Source organism: Botryllus schlosseri, chromosome 6, assembly GCF_051294905.1.
Source record: "Botryllus schlosseri isolate E-star chromosome 6, Bs_hap1, whole genome shotgun sequence".
NCBI lineage: Eukaryota > Metazoa > Chordata > Ascidiacea > Stolidobranchia > Styelidae > Botryllus > Botryllus schlosseri.
This window is the reverse complement of record NC_137241.1, coordinates 10346296-10362559: the sequence shown is the minus strand read 5'-3', so window position 1 is coordinate 10362559 and position 16264 is coordinate 10346296. Positions and strand designations below refer to the sequence as shown.

Genomic DNA, 16264 nt, shown 5'->3' with positions numbered 1-16264 from the left:
ACGATACACCCGGTCGAATTTGTTTGTTGATTTGTTTTGGGGTATTCATGGTGTTTGTCGACTACTATGGTCATTTATACCAGGCCGATATTCTTCTTATTTTCCGTAACTGCCGACTTATAGCACGGCCCACCTCTAGGCTTTTGTAAGACACCGCTGACACGGATGAGGTGGCGAGGAGGCACCTGGTCGAAGAGCCCTATAGTGAAACAGCGAGAAAGACGTTACCCAAACGCAATGAGCCGTTTCATTTGGTTGTTGCGACACACTTAGTAAGACACTGCTGTACCATTACTCATACTGAAGGATGTTGCGCGCATTGACGGCATGTAAGCTTCTCGTCCTTCCTTTCGATCGTTGTGATAATAATTGATCATACGGTTACCACGCAAATGGCAGCTACTGCATTGAATTAGCGAAATACACAGTGCACAAGTAATTTTACCTCCTTCACTTCACGTTCGAATCGCTCAATTGCCTTGTCGTGAGCCATGTTCTTGGTGTATCCAGCCATGAGCTTTCCATAAATGCAAAGCAGGATTTGATTGTCCAAAATCATTACGCCGGTATTATTAAAAAGAAATGCTACATTACTCACATTCATCCAAGTTGGTATGTCTTGATCGTCTCCGTCTGGCAGATTTTTCGCGACCTCCACCATGTAGTTGAAAACATCTCTCAACGTCGTATTTGGAATTTGCCCGATGCGTTTGACGTTGATTTCGTTAGGGTGCAGATATTCATTGGCAAAAGCAGTCAAGTATGTACGGAATTTCTCACCAAGGTCTCCGCGATGAGAAAATGAGGTCAAGTTATTAGGCTTACTAATTCGATGTAATACAGTAGACGCCCCCTATGACAATCAAAACCTTGGACGCGGAACGTCAAAAATGTGTCGTGCAGACGCGCCATTTTTCTATTGAAACATATCATTTGACTGGTCTGGCCCGCACGTGATCGAAAGTTTATTAAATTCTGACGGCAACCAAAATTGAGATTAGCGTGGCTTGATTTAATTCAGGCATCGCAATCTTCCAATCGTATTTAAGCTCAGAGGTGGTCAGTAACGAAGTACTTCTACGTTTTGGAAGTACTCAAGTAGTTTTCCTCTACTTCTGGTACTTACTCACGGGGATTTGATTTTCTCTACTTCTACTTCGTAATATTTTGTGATCTACTTACTTACTTTTCGCTATTCTCAGTTTGTCAAGTAGAAGTAGTTTAATCCCCCAATAATAAAGATAGCTTGAGGAATTTCGGGGATGTTTTCACGGAGTACCAACATTTAATATTCATAAAAGTCACGTGAAGCCCATAAATTTTGTTACGCTTCGCGCACAGTAGTTATGGAGTGACAAATATGTTTTCACGAAAGTATCAGTGAATATAATTTAGGTACCGGATTGCTTATGGTTCCGCTCACACCGCATTGTCGCCCATATTAAATATTTCATCACAGTAAACATGGCCAACCATAACGTTCGAAACTACCATTTTGCAATCTAGCAATTACATATCCTATCGTTACCTAGCAGCCCATAACGTGTCCTGCTAATCTGGAAAATACGCCTTTTTGGAACGTTTTAGCAGATCACCTTTGAAGTTTTAACGACGAAAGACATGAAATATATTTTCCGATTTTTAGAAGTGGTATTTGTATTTCACTTTCAATTCCTAGCGTGATATTCGAAGTATCATACTATGGGTTCTAATTAGGTCTTTGGTCCACAGAAGATACATTGTTGAAGTATAAAAGCAAGTGTAGTAATGCATTTATTAAGACTGTTTTCAAAACTACTTACTTACTTGAGTAGATTTGAAGTCAGTCAATTCTATTTCTACTTCAAGTAGTTTTAGGCGTCCTATGCAGGAAGTACTTCTACTCGTAGGGGAGATGTGGTACCGATGGATCAAAAATCGGAAAATGATCGCTGGCCTTGAAATGTTCAGCCGAAAACAGCAGATCTTTTGCGGCTCAGCACTTTGATACAAGCTCTACCTATCGCGCACATATACATGAATATCCGTCTTTTCAAAAAATATTTATGGGCGTTCAAAATTTGTTGCTCGAACGTGTCATCGGTCCCCACCCGGTGGGTCCAATGACACACGACCCGGGGACCTATGACACATATACCATAAAAAACTCAAATGTGACTACTTTTCTTGCTCAGTATTAGAATCTAAGCTACAGCAAGCCAAAGAAGAATGTTTGGTCGCAACTGTCAAAAAATAGAATGAATATTAACTCAAATGTTGTCATAAAATCACGTTTCGATATAGGCTCGGGCTTATAAATATGAGGGTACATACATATTGTCCGAAAATCGACAGTGTGACTTCCAAATACCCCGTTATAGCGATAAAACATTATATGCAATTATTACATAAAGATTTTCTGTACGTAGACATGTTTCATTTGTTTCATGATTAGTATGCTTGATTATTTTGCTTGATTTGGCTATTGTATCATCGGTCCCCACCCTACGAATTTTATACATGAATCGAAAAAAAGTTCACTCAAGGAAAGTACTGAAAAAAATAATAGGTGCCATTATATAGCCTGATCCAAGCCCTACACTTCACAATAAAAATGATTGCTGGTTTGTTCGTGTTGAAGGTTACAAAGAAAAATGCATATGTCGATCTAAATTTAGTTTACACCCCCTAAAACAAAAATCATCCGTGAGAGACCCCATTGCTCGCGCACGTCGAATTTTTTTGTATGTGAGGAAAGATTTTGCCAGCATGCAATTGTAGACAAGTTCACGTAGTGTAATCATGGAATTATCATAGAGAATTTTCAAAGTATTTTCGGTCCCAGTGATCCATCGGTACCACATCTCCCCTACTTGAGTAGATTTTTCCGTCGCTACTTCTATTTCTACTTGAGTAACTTTCTTGACTACTTTGACCACCTCTGCATAAGCTAGGGCTTACCTACTCGTGGTCCAAATTCCCTGTTTACCAGTAGCCGCGGCCCTAGCTCATGTACATGGGTAGCTGATGTAGTAGGGCATTTATCGTCAAATTTATGTCGCTTTAGCACGCAGACAACTGATGGATGACAGTGATCATTTTATACCATCAGCTGTTATTTCCGGTCTTTCCTCGTTTTGAACTCGCACATTTTCCCCAGGCTCTGGCATCAAGAAACAATTGACATTCCGAAAAGTACCACGAAGGTAATTTTGAACTTCATTTTGACTTTCGGTTCCTTTTGACATGAAATTGTCGATGTATCTACGTCCGCCGTTAGCGCCGAATTCGTACTTTCCTGGACTCGACCAATCTCTTATTAAGAATCCAATGTCCTGCACATAAATTTCTCCCTGATTTAGTCGCGGCCTATGAAACACTTCAACTACTAGATTGTTTACCTGGAAGTATCTGTGTGGACGAGGCGTATTATTCCCAGTGTCAATATCAGTCTCAACCTGCCGCCCTGAGGCGTTTCCGAACTCTACGAAGAACTAGAATATTTAAAATTTATTGTGAGACATATCTAAAGCCAAATTATCGGATGCGACTATTTATTCTAATCTGATGACCAACTCCATATGTCACGAAATATATATTTCGAGTTCATTCTACATCGTTTTCATTTTAAATAATATTAAGCAATTATGACATATTCACACTCGATGTTTCTTTCGAGCTGGCTTTGGTTTAGGATAGTGGCGATTTTGAGAAATAAACGGGCAAAATACCAAAGGGGGCGACGGTGGCGCGGCGATAGGGGGCTAACATGTTAAAACGTCCATTAAGATCTATTTTTATCACCACAGCCAAATATGCACGTGAAGACGGCTATTCTGTATATGATGAGAAAGTTGACTTTGAATATATGGGTCAACTCAAAGGAGAGTATAGTCGCGGAAACCAGTTTTCCGAGCACAGTCTTGGAAAATAAATCTTTTTTTTTTGTCAATTCATCAGTGGTCGGTATTAGATCGATAAATTCCCCGTTTATATGTCCTCTTTTTCGGATCCTGTAAGATGGCAGTGGAAATTTGTGTCGAGCTTGATAAGGGGGCGATTAGTCAAAAAAATTGAGAACCATTGGTTTGGGACATGTTTCAATACCTGTTTTAAACGAATCTGTTTTGAAACACAATTTGTTTCAAATGCAAGACGACACCATGAAATACTTTTTATTGGGTCTTCAATCTCATCATAGATATTCAATCGCTAAGTATGTTCCAGCAGTAGAAACCAATGACGGACGCCAACAAGACTATCGTTTAGAAAAGTGCTTGCCAATCGGTTCGGACGTTCGGTTCGGACGTTCGGTTCGGCGTTCGGACTGTATTGACACTTGGGCATCGTGTCTGTGGCGTGTACGGAAGTCATGTCTGGAGTGTATTCGGCCTGTGCTGCCATTCGGACATGGTGTCTGAGGTGGGTTCGGCCTATGTTGCCATTCAGACACGGTATCTGGGGTGTGTACGGAGTGTGTGGACACTAGGAAATCGTGTCTGGGGCGTGTTCGGACATCATGCATGGAGTGCGTTTGACCTGTACTGCCATTCGGACACGCTGTCCGAGGTGTGTTCGGCCTGTGTTGCTATTTAGACATGGTGTCTGGGGTGTCTTCGGAGTTGGACTGTGTTGACACTCCGATAACGTGTCTTGGGCGTTTTCGGACATAATGTCTGAGGTGTGGTCGGGATGTGTTGTCATTCAGAGATAGTGCCTGGAGCGTGTTCGGACATCAAGTCTGGGATGTGGTCAAAAATCAAGTGTGGGATGTGTTCAGACTGGGTTACCACCAGGAAATCGTGCCTTGGATATGTTGGTACTGCAACTGACCTCACAGTGATTATGGCGACTGACCTTATTTCAAACATAAGACTGACCTTATTTTTAACATAACTATCCTCATTTCAAGCATGAGACTGACTATATTTCAAACAAAACTGACCTTATGTCAAACAAATCGAACCAACCCCGTAGATGTAATATCGTCAGATGTCTTGGTTTTAATAGGGGTACCCGGTACCGCTCTTCCCAATAAAAAAGCACAATTTATAGTAATAGTCCTTTCGGTGTCGACCATTACTGCGTCATAACATACGAAGGCATATGATGGTCATGAATGACGGGCATTGGATGATAACAAGGATGTGACGCGATGAACAGTTTCTTACATTGCTTCTAGTACACACTGGGAGAATTATGCGAATGTACAAGCATGTGAACCCTTTACAATAGAGCTACACGGGTGTGGGTTTTAGGGTCTAGCGCAGGCGTTCTCATTCCGCGGCTCGCGAGCCGCATACGACCCGCAGACGATTATTTTACGACCCGCGGCATCTTTCATTAAAAACGCAAGTACTACTGACACAGTATTGTTAAAAATTAATGTAGATACTTAGCACTTTTATCGTGTTTCGTTTGATTACTCATTCTTGCATGCAGTGGTTCTCAGACTGGGGCGCGTGCCCCCTTGGGGCGTGAAAACATCTGAAAGGGGGCGCGTAAATGAGTTCGACTGAAAAAAATGTTCACGCTGCTCGCAATTTATCTGCAGTTCGTAGTTATTTCACTGTGTATAGTCTGGTTTCATATTTGAGAATTCTCCCACCAACAGCCATAACCTTCCATGCCATCAAACTAGCCGTTTGTATTCCTAGCATAGACCTACTGGTTGCATTTTAATATATGACGTTAGGGGGCTCGAAATTTTTCCCTATCAAAAAGGTGGGCGTGTCTAAAAGAGATTGAGAACCATACAGCTTTAATGGGGCGTTTCGTGATATATGCTCGACTTCAGATTGTTATTGTTTTGAATCGGTATTTGGCTGGAATCGGATTCAAGAGAATCTCGCTATGTAGTAGACCTACACTTTTAAAGAGTGTTTGACTCGATGCGAACAGTTGTTGAGATTGCCGATTACGTTACAGACGCATCGTTCAAAATTGTTTGGAATATGGCTAAACCCAAGAAATCTGCTATAGAAGGTGTGATTTCAATAAAACCTTAACATTATGAGCGAATATTTGCTGTTTTCGGAACTTAGCGGCAAATGCAACATCACCCGACAAATTTCTAAGATACAGTCGTCCGATTCAATCGTGACCAGACGAGTAACATTAATTGCCAGTCGATCTTTTATCGCATGTTCTGAAACACGTTGCCGCGTGGACTACTTTAACCCAGCCTCGGACGAATCCACCGACTTGAACAATGTATATGCAGGGGAAATGCTGGCTGGGCAAACGTGGGGAGGGGTCCAGCGAAAAATATCAACTTGGCAAAGCTGGCTTCTGCCCAAGGCATGGAAGGAAATGATAAGGGGTGATTGGTTTGCTCAGAAATGGCCCCGAACGCCAGACGTCTTCTCATATCCCTCAGAGTTCAATGGCCTCTGTAACGCAAAAGTTACCGTAATTTATACTTGCTCGCTCACGCATTGAAACAGAGAGTTCGGTTCTCTGGTATTGGGGTTTGAAGTTGCATGTACCGACTTGGCAACGAATGCAATGCACCCTCTATGAAAAGATTTACTTGCGCCGCTATAAGATAGGCCTACACTATATATTCTCACAACAAGCAGCAGTTGCAAACTTACGAACGCTGTCCATTAATACTTTATAATGCATAAAAATGTACTAAATTCCGGAAAACGACTGGTAAATACCTAAATAGGCTACAGTAGCCTAAATTTAATATTAGCCCACAAATACATGGTAATATTGTTCTGCGGCCAGCAGCGTCTTTTGCTGTTAAAATGCGGCCCGTGATACAAGGGAAGTTGAGAACCCCTGGTCTAGCGTTTGAGTAGGAGCAGACAATATTCACACATTAAAAATATTGCTCTCCGTAGAAATTTTTTAAGGCGACCTGCACTAACTTTTAAATTTCCACTCAGCATTCATGGAGGAGATTTCGGTCAATACGCAATGTTTGGTGTGGATTATTGAAATTCGCTTTCGAATGTATGTGAAATATTGCTGCTAATAAAATTTTGGTAACATTAATTGTTAGTCGAAATGAAGTAACAAAACATTATTTTCTGATCCGAAAAAAATTTATATATGTATAGATTAGCATAAATAATCAATGCAATATACGGTCGCTGTTTCGTTCTCCCCTTCTGTTCGTTAGATAACTCAAATATAACTATAAGGCATTGAATTTGTTAGCATGACACTGTGGCAATATGCCAGTCTCTGATGAGTGACGAAATAATAAAAGTCGTTGTAACATCAAGTATAATGGTTCAGTTTTGATTCTAAATATAAAATCCATCCAGAGAAATTTACCGGAAGTCTTTCCTTTCAGCTACATTTACTTAGCCCCATAAAACAATTGCAAATTATGAAAAGACAAAATGCCAATTATTCGGATGCTATCGACGGACTAATTCTGAAAATTGTAGTTGATTTAACTAAACATAAAAATAACAATTAATTTCGTAGTAAGCAAGTTTCTTGAACTCGTGCTCGATGAAAACGAATGGTGACAAGTCTCCTTTTGTGTTTGAGTGAAAAGGAATTATTTAGAGTAGTGACAGTTTGTGACCAACGAATGCAAATTGATCATGATATTACAATATACGCTTTCGTCAACATAACGACTTGACATTGAAAAAAAAAACACTTTCACGTTATTCAATAACTCGATTCTCGAGACTTGTTACTTGTACGAGGTACCGTTGGTGTACAAACTATAACGGCCATTTTGTACGATAGTATGTTTTAGTTGTATTGTGCATAGAGCGTTGATGATATGTTCGGGTAACAAACTGAGTTTAGAACTTGACTACATCCGAAAAATCTTACTTGATAACGGTTACCCTGAACACGTCATCAGCCGCGGCATGGAGAGGAAATTAACGCAATTCAACGCAGAAAAACGAACAGAGCCCACCGCACGAACAATAAAAGATGTTTTTATCCATCTACCTTGGATTGGCCCCATTTCCACCCGCTTTGAAAAACAATTGATTTCTGCTGTCGGTAAATGTTACGATACAGTCAAAACCAATGTGATTTTTACAACAACACAACTGCTCCCTTCAACACGCAAAGACGTGCTTCCTGCACTTCAACAAAGTAATGTAGTGTACGAATATAGGTGCCGCTGTGATTGTGGCTACGTGGGAAGAACGTCAAGACGTCTGCAGGACCGCATAAACCAACATGTCCCCAGATTTATCAGAACACGTGCGTCACGCGATGTGAAAAGCTCACCCTTAACTCATCCACTTAAGATTGATGCTGATCGATCAAAGGCCATTAATTCTGCCATCGGCAAACATCTGTTGGATAATCCGATTTGTGCGAATAATTATCGAGACGACCGATTTCGAATCGTAGGTCGAGGCCGTTCACAATTCCATTTGTGTGCCTTGGAATCAACTTTTATCAACATACACCAACCAAAACTCTGTCAACAAAAGGAGTTTGTGTATCACCTAAAAATAGTACATTGAACGCTCTCTCATTCGAAATTTCATGCTGTTGACGTCATATTTTGTGATACGATTGTTGATATACAATGTTCTTTCCAATTCTCTACTAGTTGCTGACGATTACCCCTGACGAGTGTCAGCCGAAAATATTCGGGTTCATTTCAATATGAATATACTATTTAATTGTATTGTTGTGAGGACAATCATATGATGACTCAGCACTTTTCGGTAGCAAAGTAAATTGTTTTGCGCGTTAGATTTGTGGAACGTAAGTCGAATACATACTCTTTTGTGGAAGTAACAAGATTACTGCGATGACGTTGGTAGGTCTCTCAAGCAGTGACCAGGTTTTGTTTTTGAAAGATGTATCGATATCGATATAATATTTTCTAAAAGTCGAACTCGACAGATATCATGAATGTGTAGGACTTATGATAAACATTATGCTTATACAATTTTGTTACATGAACTATGATATTTCTGTAAGTACTATAGTTGTGTGTTGGATTATTTGAATATTTAGATCCGTGACCATTTGTGTGAAAAAAGTTCTTGTGACATCAAAAACAGTTTGTAGAGTCTAATCAACCATTTAGTTTCGTAAGTGTGAGGATATCGAGTAAAGTCGATTACTTTGTGTGATGTAAATATCCTTCGTACTTTTGTAGGAGTTGTGAGGATGATCATTCGTATCCTACAAAGTAACTAGTTGATACTACAAAATATTGAATGACCGCTAACACACCGAGTTCATAACCCAAGATAGTCAAAATTGTTTACTGTTAGACTAACATAATTCGTATCCAGCAAAACGATACTCACCAAAGGTTCGATGGAGTTTAAATCTAGATTGTATTAAGCGAAATGATGAGCACCTCCAGTAATAAAATCGAAACGGCCAAAACAAATTTTCTGTGTCTTGGTTGTTGTAAATAACTATTTGGTATGATATTAGTTGAGTGTGTGACAATTCGTATCTGTCGGAGTTGAATGTTTAACCATATCGAAATGAATTCAGAACACATGAAGTATACATTGTTCACAATAGAATCGATCAGAATGTTAACCACGTAGAGTGTGTTTGTTTGAAAGTCATTTCCAATACGGTTACTTCGATCGGTATTAATTCCATGTCATACAAAAAACATGAAACCATTACACCGTTTCGTTTTACGAGAATATCGAGTGAAGTTGATTATTTTTTGTGTGAGGAAAATATCTTGTATTGATATTGTACACTGGTTTCATTACCCAAGTGAGTGAAAATTGTTTTCGGCTGGACAGATATGATTTGTATTTAGAAAAAACGACCCTAACCGATTAAGCGACGCTGTATCCAATGAGTGAATGAAATTTGTTAGGGGTTTGATTTAGCTAGTTAATTGCCGGTGATTCAATCACATACAAGTATATGGTCTTTTATTGACTGAGTATTGTGACGACATTTACTTTGACGAATGGCAATGGGAAAATTTCCAATTTCTCCGATCGTGTGCGTTGCACAAATAGTTCGAGTATATGCATTCAGTGAACATCATACAAATTGACAACGACTTTCATTAGTTTGGTTAGATGATGGCAATTGTTCTGCAGGTTAAAATCGATATCACTACTATGAATAGGGCTAGGCACAATGATTCGAGTATTAATTTTAATCATTTGAGTCGAGTAGTTAAAGAGGATTTTTTCGCGTACTGAATTTATACGCACTTCACAACTGAAAGGTAATTTACTAGCGAGAAATATAGTTTTGGTACTATTTTCCACTGAGGAAGGATTGAAACCCGGATTGGCCGTGTCGCAGCATACGAGACATAGTACAAAGCTACGAACGTTACTGGAAATAACACATTTTCGAAGTCATGATCATCCTACAACATTGCCAAGAAGTACAATGACATCGGTATGGTCGAAAAAATTCAAAAGTGTCTTTAATGTGACGGATAACAGGCAATATATTGGTTGTAGTGACATAAAAGTAACATATTTGAACGTTGACACAGTACATTCTGTTGTGACGTCATAATGAGAGATGCTCGAATACTCGACTCGACTCGAAGCGTAATACGTGATCCAGAATCGAATCACTCAGGTACTCGATTTTGCCCAGCCCTAACTATGAACAACAATACAACCATATTTTTCTATATTTCAGTGTAGCACATACTTCGATTTTACTATTAACATGGGTTTTGTATTAACCAAGACCGGTTGAATAGAATCCATCCAGTAAAGATACCTCTATTAACTTTTTTGATGATCAATGTCTTAGAGTGTGACCTCGTAATGTTTCACATTTCACACGTTCGATAGATAGTGTAAACAGAGCTTACCACACTTAAAATGGTACTCCGATATCCAAAGTGATATTTTCATACTGCGTAATGTGCGTATATTTCTATTCGATGTGGCTGTTTCCGACAATAGGTTTTGTGTGGGTTGTTGGATATGTCATTGCAAGCGATTCCTAAACTTCGCTCCCGCAGTTAAAATGAGGATCGAGTGTGCGTGTACTTTTAGGGGGACAACTCTACTACAGTCTAATACGTCTGTGATATATTTGAATACATCGATCGTGATTGTGTTTGGTAGATTCACGATATCGAGATGATGATAATGCTGTTTCTAAAATGTTTGCTTTACAACTCTTTCGTAAGTTCGTTACAACTCATTCGTAATGAATTTCTGAATACAAATCTTAAAAAACACGAGTTGAAGACGAATGATTTGTTTTTTAATAAACTAAAAAGTACTTTTGTTTTGCTATTGGCCTTGTGTTCTGATATTGAAGGATGTGTTGAGTAATATGGCCAGTTTATAAAAAATCTCGGTAATGTTTTTCGGTACCTTAAGTCAAGTGATCAATTATAAAATCGCGGTAATGTTTCTTGCGTGTGCACGTTATCATCAAATTAATACGACTACATTTTACCGAAGGAATAAAAAACACAGGTCTGTGATATGTGAATACGACCGAGATTGATTAATATAGTTTACAGTTGTAACGATTGTGTATATTATTGAAATCGTGTCAACTTTACTTTGAGTAAGTCGGATAAGGTAGTAAGTCAATGTGGTAATAACAACGCCCGTGAAGATTTTCTCACAGCCGGATGTTTTGGATTCACTTGCGCGAATTGCTATCATAGACTGAGTATTCAAATCTCGTCGTATTCATCGAATAGTGATTACTTTGTGTTATAGATTAGTAACGACTTTTACAGTTGAATAAAAATTATCGGTCATATGAATACAATCAGGATGAATTAATTCAAGTTTGCGAGTTGTAGTGATATAGTCAAGTAAGTGAAAACTAGATTTTAAACACTTGTTAATGTTGTGAATAATTCTTTTGAGGGTGGTAAGATGTTAAAATGTCTCTTTGACAAACAGAAAGCCGGATCGCGAATAGAGTTGTAATGTTTCCTTACCTGTTTAAAATCAATGTGCGTATAATATCGAAATGGGACTGGTGAAAGTTGGTAGTTATGTTTGTCAATCCTATTTCAATTCACACTATGCCAAAGTCAAAATACATCATTTTGGATCATCTGAATTTACCTTTAGTACATCTCGCGAGTGGATTCCGCCACCGTACTATAACACTTTTGATAATAAGGACTCAAGGATTTTCAATCAGCAATACCCGAATTTTTTGGTGATGCTAGGTTGGTAAATGATAAGTTGCGTGTTTTTGTTAAGCGTTTGATTTCTCAGTAATAAATACATTCACTGTATGTGCGTACTTGTGATTCTTGATTCATGTTGAGTTAGTTGGTATTGATTCTATATGTGTGAAAACAGCGGCGCGGAATGTGCGATTAATCGATGTGGCTGAAAGTCGGCGTCAGTAATATTCAGGTTTCCGGCGAATCAAAAGATCACGGTAAAAAGATTTCTCAAAAGAATTAGAATTGTACGGAATTACCACATTCAGATACGAATCAACTTGAGCTTATTTGTAATAAGTTTCATTTCAAGTTGACAAATTGACACATTGCTTGAATATTCGCATGGTTCTTATCATACAACTAAATTCAACCACTGTTCCGAAGTGTCAAAACATATAGCGACCACCAGAAAGTGTCAAATTATTGGTTTTCGAATCACCGTCTGCGTCGACTCTGTGACAAACTTGTGCATCTGGTTTTGACTACATCGAAGCCTTTACCAACCTCCATGACCTTGTTATGTTTGAAGGAGTTTCAACATCTTCTTCAGTTGAATCAAAAAAGACAAGTCGTCGAAATATGAATACGTCTGAGATCAATGATATTCTCTATGACCATCCTGACACACTTAGTCTATATCTTGGGACTTATCCCGTAGACCGGTTATCAAAGAAACCAATTAGCGGGAAATTCGCTATTACCATTAATTACGACGAGTCGAGCTTACCTGGGTCTCACTGGGTGTCTAGTCTATATACAGATATGAGGATACTCATTTCCATGATTCACTAGGTTTCGGACCACTAAAACCTCAGATAATCGAATTCCTGGAGCCGGATGAATTTTCCGTGACTGTGAAACAGTTACAGAGTAAAACTTCGGATGTGTGTACGGAGATCATGCTATAGCATTATCGATAAAAAGAGCTAAAGGATTTTCAGCCAAGAAATACTTGAATAATTGTGGTGATGATAAAAAAGTTAATGATACGATTGTGCGTGCTTTTGTGAAGAGTTTGATTTCAGAGTAATAAATACAATGAACGTATAAATGTGTATACTTGTGATTCTTGTTGTGGTTGTGAACAGCAGACTATTCTGTAGGTGCGAAACAGCGGTATGGGAGGTGCGAATAATCCGATCTGAAAGTTGGTATTATTCAGGTTACTTACGAATCAATAGACAGCGAGGAAAGACTTGAGTTAGAACACGATCAGTCGTTTGTCATGCCTGAACTATGATGTCTTCATGTAGAACCGTGTGAGCGATCCCTATACTGTAACGCTATCATGTCGCGTCTACATCAGCTACTTTACCGTGTCGCCACGTCCATAAGAACATCGATACATTGAAGTCGCACTCACCGTGAACGTTAGGATCAATCGAATCGGTCATATATGATAATTTGGGATATATACATTAACTAAGGACCAATCACGTGTCTCTTTACCATACCTGATACATATTCAACACTACACGAAAGATGCCTGTACCCGAAAGCACGACATGCCAACACGAAGTTTTCGAAGCCACGTGTGAGCGGGTGCTATACCTGAAAGGGTTACCATGCGACCACAAGACACAATAGCCGCATGCGAGCGATAGGAGGGTCAAAAAGGGTGGTCGTGCGAACACGAGTTTTCGAAGCCGCGTGCGAGCGATCCCTATACCGAAAAGGGTTACCGTGCGAGAGGCGCCATAAGACACAATAGCCGCGTGCGACCGATAGGGGGGCCAAAAGGGTTACCGTGCGAACACGAGTTTCGCAGCCGCGTGTGAGCGGGCCCATAAGAGCCCCAGGCACACCCAGACCGGTCATACTAACTACTACCGGTAGATATGATGGAATTTTGGAAGGAACGCATGAACCAACATATCCCCAGATTCATCCCAGAACGTGCATCACGCTTGGTGATAAGCTCACTCTTAATTCATCCGCTTAAGCTTGATGCTGACGATCAAATGCCAATAATTCTACCATCGGCAAACATCTGTTGGATTAACCGATTTGTGCAAAAAATTATCGAGAAGACAGATTTCGCGTCGTCGGGAGGGGCCCTTCACACTTCCATTTGTGTGCCTTGGAGTCGATTTTTTATCATAATACACCAACCAAAACTCTGTTAACGAAAGGAGTTCGTGTACCACCTAAAATAGTATACGGAACGCACTCTCATTCGCAATTTCATGTTGGTGACGTCATAATTTGTGGTAAGATTATTGATATACAATGTTCTTACCAATTCTCTACTAGTTGCTGACGATTACCCCCTACCGAGTTGTCAGCCGAAAATATTCGGGTTCTTTCCAATATGAATATACAATTCAATTGTACATTGAAGTTCTGTACCCCCAAGAAGCTCTAAAAATTAATGACGATTTATAGTCCGGTTTTATTATTAATTGTGTTGTATATTGCTACTTTGCAAGGTTGTAACCTAGTCCCCAGACTCGAGTTCAAGTTCAAGTTTATTCATAAAATTTCATCATTTCAAAACATCACGATACTGCGATAAAATGAAGTGTAGGAAGATGCCGAAACGACTTGGAGTAGTCATTGAGATCACACATCCACCTTGGCCTAGGCGATGTAAGGAGGAGGCCTGCATGCTGGATGAAAAGTAAAAGATGGTACGATAAAATAACAATCGACAAAATCAGGTGGCAAGTGCCGGCAGGACCCAAGACAGTGGTTGTCAAAATAGACCCTAGAGACCTCCTGGCTACGGCTCTGCAATCAGGGCAGTAACTGCCGCACCCCGCACCCCCCCAATAAGAGCGGGGGCGATCTCGAAGGGGCCCAAAATTATTTCGTGAATTAGCATAAATTATAAACTATTTTTTGAAAATTTTTAATTTCAAGTTGCGAAATATCATGATTATTGGGTACTATTCCCCCAATAAAAAATACTCAAAATTTATAGAAATGGGCAGATCGTCGTTAACCATTACCGCGCCACGACGCACCAAGACATATAAAGTTTATGGTTATGTAACATGCGACTCCAAGAAGTGTGCCAGAACGATCGGCAGCGAAATAACCTTGGCCGAAAAGGACTGCCCTAATGCTGACCGAAAACTTCGGTATATATACAAAATACATAATAATAATAATAATACCTGTACAATTACCTGTACAACCTGTACAATTCAGATACGGAATGGTATCTTTCAAGGCGACTCATTCTCACCACTTCTATTCTGCCTCAGTTTAGCTCCACTCAGTGAGTTGCTGAGAAAAAATGAAACAGGATACGTGATGAAAAAAGCAGCAAACTCTGAAGGTGAAAAGATTCATCACCTTTTGTTCATGGATGATCTGAAACTGTACGCGAAATCCGATGCAGACCTGAATAACCAAATGAAAATTGTTCATGAGTTTTCGGAAGATATAAAAATGAAATTTGGCTTGGATAAATGCTCAAAACTTACCATACGACGTGGAAGAGTCACCAGCACTGGCGACATGAGCTTCAAACTGGGTGAAACCATAACAGAATTGAATGCCGAAGATCACTATAAATATCTAGGGATCTGTGAAAGCGACAACATTAAACATGCTGCAATGAAATCAAGTCTGAAAAAGGAATACATTAGCAGGCTCAAGTCAATTCTCAAAACTGAACTCAATTCCAAAAACAAAATCAATGCCATAAACAGTCTTGCAGTGCCTGTCTTGAGATATAGCTTTGGTGTGGTGAACTGGCGCAAAGATGAAATTAAAAAATTGGATACAAAGACGAGAAAATTGATGACAATGCACCACATGCATCACCCAAAATCTGATACACAAAGACTGTACATCCCCAGAAAAAAAGGTGGTCGAGGACTACAAGAAATTGAACAAACTTTCAAAACAGAAATCATCGGCTTGTCACAGTACATCGACAACAGCGAAAACATTTACTGCATACTCATTGCACAGGAAGACAAACAGCGCAAAACAAAATCCCTGAGCTATCGTCACGACAAGTACGTCAGAGAAGTCAACATGGAAACAGCTAACCTGTACACTGCTGAAAACACTGTTGCCAAACCCACAACAATAGCAAAAGCAGCACGAGTCCAGTACAAAAATGCAATGCTCAAAATGAGAGAAACGATATGGGAATCGATGCCTCTTCATGGACAGCACAAGAAGTTAACTTCACAGCCCCATGTAGACGAGCTTTCA

The 16264-nt window shown here is 39.6% G+C and overlaps 1 long non-coding RNA gene across 1 annotated transcript; it reads right to left on the bottom strand.

The window, feature by feature from the left end:
- Window positions 1-674: 674 nt before the first annotated feature.
- Window positions 675-3482, bottom strand: LOC145440254 (uncharacterized). Its single transcript, XR_013915484.1, has 3 exons — window positions 3381-3482; window positions 3086-3314; window positions 675-786 (listed from the first exon to the last, which is right to left on the bottom strand). It is a non-coding gene; the product is annotated as an uncharacterized LOC145440254 (long non-coding RNA).
- Between the last annotated feature and the right edge of the window lie 12782 nt (window positions 3483-16264).